Source organism: Tachypleus tridentatus, chromosome 9 (assembly GCF_004210375.1).
Source record: "Tachypleus tridentatus isolate NWPU-2018 chromosome 9, ASM421037v1, whole genome shotgun sequence".
In the NCBI taxonomy this organism is placed as follows: domain Eukaryota; kingdom Metazoa; phylum Arthropoda; class Merostomata; order Xiphosura; family Limulidae; genus Tachypleus; species Tachypleus tridentatus.
In genome coordinates this window covers 75,850,071-75,853,670 of record NC_134833.1, presented here as the reverse complement: position 1 = coordinate 75,853,670, position 3,600 = coordinate 75,850,071, and the positions used below count along the sequence as shown (strand labels likewise).

Here is a 3,600-nt window from a genome sequence, read left to right as displayed (position 1 = left end):
AACTCGTGCGTTATTCTTTTACCAACGAATAGTGGGATTGACCGTCACATTATAACGCCCCCACGGCTGAAAGGGCAAGCAGGTTTGTTGGTGCGACCGGGATTTGAACCCGCGACCCTCGGATTACGAGTCAAACGTCTTAATCACCTGGCCAGGTCTCGTAGAAGTCACCGCGTACTAGAAAAATCTGAAAAAAAAAGACTTATTATTTCATTTTTAAGCGCGTTGCTAAAAGTTAAAGTACTTCCTAAAAGTTAAAGGGCAAGTTACAACTCTCAAATTGTACAAAATTTGTCTTTAAATCAATCCTTAAATCAATGCTTAAAACTTTCAAAAGCGATATTCATGTGCCTGTGGTGGGTACCCCTCTGGTACAGCGATAGGTCTACGAATTTACAATTCTAAAATCAGGAGCTCGATTTTCCTCGGTGGACTCAACAGATAGCCTGATGTAGGTTTGCTATACGAAAACACACACACACACGCCTGTGGTGAAGACTACAAACAGCTCAGAGCTGCTTTGCTCATGCACACCCAAGTGGACTTAAAACGCTAGAAACCGAGTTTGTTACCCGTGGTGGACAGAGCATAGACAGCTCGTTCTGTAGCTTTGTGTTAAACTTCAGCAAAACATCTGCTTTGCTCAAATAGCTGCTATTATTAACAATATTTTACTTATCAGCTGTCATATCAATTTGTATTTTTGTGTTTATTTGACAGTGATATTAAACGTTAATTTATTTGGTAAAATATTCATTTGATTCGAATTTAGTACCATCTATTATAGTTTGAACTGGTGATAGCAATACATACAGTTTGTTTGTTTTTTTGGAATTTCGCACAAAGCTACTCGAGGGCTATCTGTGCTAGCCGTCCGTAATTTAGCAGTGTAAGACTAGAGGGAAGGCAGCTAGTCATCACCACCCACCGCCAATTCTTGGGCTACTCTTTTACCAACGAAAAGTGGGATTGACCGTCACATTATAACGCCCCCACGGCTGGGAGGGCGAGCATGTTTTGGCGCGACTCGGGCGCGAACCCGCGACCCTCAGATTACGAAGTGCACGCCTTAACGCGCTAGGCCATGCCAGGCCAATACATACATACAGTCTCGTTGGGCTGACCTGGAAGTTCATTATGTATTTATGGCAGTTTTTCAAATATAATACAGACTAGTAAAGATTTTTTAAATGCAACTATTTGAAGAAAATTCAGTTTTATTAATACTTGAATTGAATAACGAATAAAATCGATGGAGTTCATATATATTCCGCATTCATTTAAAGTGGAAAATATTAGAATTATATTAATTTTTATTCTATAATTATAGTAGTAATATCTAGATAACCTAGTGAAATCGTATCATGTTTCTTTTTAAAATTTTTGTTGTATAAGGTCCCAAATTCACGTGTCTGGCGGTACTATTTCAGCCAGACGCCACATGTTACTTCTGAAGGAGAGTGTCCAATCAGAATACTGCCATAACTATCACCTGATGCACGAACGGATATGGAAGCTACCATATTGTAGTACAGGGGAAGCAAGAAATTTCTACTGATCTAATTGGAAATATATTTTCTGTTTTAGACTTGCGTCACAAACTAATTATATAATTTACATATTATAAAGAATTTATTGTATTTGATAATACTTTCTGATAATAAATAAGCAAAATACAACACATTTAGTTTATTTTTTTAACTTTATATTGTCTGGTGGTAGGTTCCATATTGTGACGTCATTCCTCTCCCTGCTCAAACAACGGAGAAACCGGTTTTATCATATTAAACTTTAGGGTATAAATACAGCCCGAGCACTACTTTCAAGTTAAAACGACTAAGTAGTTTGAGTAGGTTATGAGATATTAAGTGGGCGTATGAAATACGGGGTGTTGTTTCTAATCAACTAGTTTTTAATTAATTGTGTACGTGTATACTGTAATCTTAATTACCGTTCAGTATGTTACACGACACGTATAATGTTAAAAAACCGTTTACGGGGCAATATAGCGGTAACTCAGCGAGGCACATCCGAAATAAAAGGCGGCATGCAGGTGATGACGCATTTACATGTTCTCAACAATCCATTCTCAGCGCAATGGATCGATTCGTAAATTCCGTTACAAATATGGATTCCACAGTTTTAGTTCCTTCAAGGCTGCGAGATATGGAAACCGATGGAGGTAACGTACATCAACGTCCACCTCATTTTATGTCAAATATGGATCTCTTCACCTTTTTTACGGCTGTTAATGACATCAAAAAACGAACTACTTTGGGGACCTGCTATTGGTGGAACAAATTTATCTTCGGCTACTTCTGGGACTGAGCGGCAAAGTTTAGCCACTACCATGAAATTAACGCGATACCCCTCAGAAGAAAACACCAGACATTCTAGTATTAAAAGTTCTGTGTCGGATTCAGATAGTCAAGGAGACAGCGATATTGATGGTGTTATCAACGATCCGGACTCTCTAACCCCCGAAGCGCCAACGTCCCATCTTGCAACAGCCTACCGCTACCACCTGCAGGGACTTCAGACCATTTTACATCAGCTCTCAGATTCTGCAGATTATCTGTCTTCAAGATATCAAGAAGAAGTTGAAGCATCATCAGTGTAGAATGATTTAAGGCACTTGGGAAGGCTACTCTTTTATGTATATTATTTGTTTTCAATGTATATTAAAGTTTGGATTTTTAAAATTTCTCATTGCTGATCAGTAAAATACGCCATTGATTATTATAGGTTAAGACCAGGAGTAATACAGTAATTATATTGCTGAGATATTTTTAAGTTTAATCCAAGTTGAAGTGTGCAATAAAGTAAAAATGTGTTTTGTTAACCTCGAAATACATAATATTGCAAGATTCTAAGGCAGTGCGTTTATATTGTCGATGGCCGTTATAACTGTTAAATTAATAACTACTGAGCTCGAAAACAGGTGCGGTAATATTTTTAATTGGATTAAATTTGTACTCGTGCAAAACTACATTTTAGTTTGTGTATTGGTAAAAAACAAAGTAAATTTATTCGCAGGTGTTGAAATAATTCATTGTAAAGCTGAATATTAGTTTTTTTCTGGGTGGGGAGTGGTAAGTGACGAATAAATTATGTATACAGAAGTTGTATTTAACGTATATTATTTTTAATTTCCTTTGGTTTTCACTTGTTATTTATACGAATATATGAACTTGAAGTTGTTTGTAGACTATGGTATTCAAGTTGTATCTGAAAATGTAACGTGCCTTTAAAAAGTTTGAGCAGTTACAGCTTCTTGTCCCGACAAACATTAACGGCGTTGAAGTTGTTTTAATCTCATCTTTGCTCAATTACCTTTAATGCGATGTATTTGTTCCATAATTTGATTCATTAAAAACTTCCTGAAATTGAAGTCTTATTAAAGTTTTGTTTCCGTGTCAAATCGACAAAATATGTTTCCAAATACTACCTGTTTAAACAAACGAAAGAAAAAAAACCAACACGAATAATAATGACTTTAATCTCAAATATAGGGCGATATTATTTATCGATTATTTTCAGAGATTATCACGTTTTAAACACGGTATCATGTTAAAATGAGGTAAAAAAAAAGGAAAAGCT

At 36.2% G+C, this 3,600-nt stretch overlaps 1 pseudogene; it reads left to right on the top strand.

Moving 5' to 3' along the window:
* Positions 1-1,762: 1,762 nt before the first annotated feature.
* Positions 1,763-3,391, top strand: LOC143225526 (mid1-interacting protein 1-B-like; annotated as a pseudogene).
* Positions 3,392-3,600: the final 209 nt, after the last annotated feature.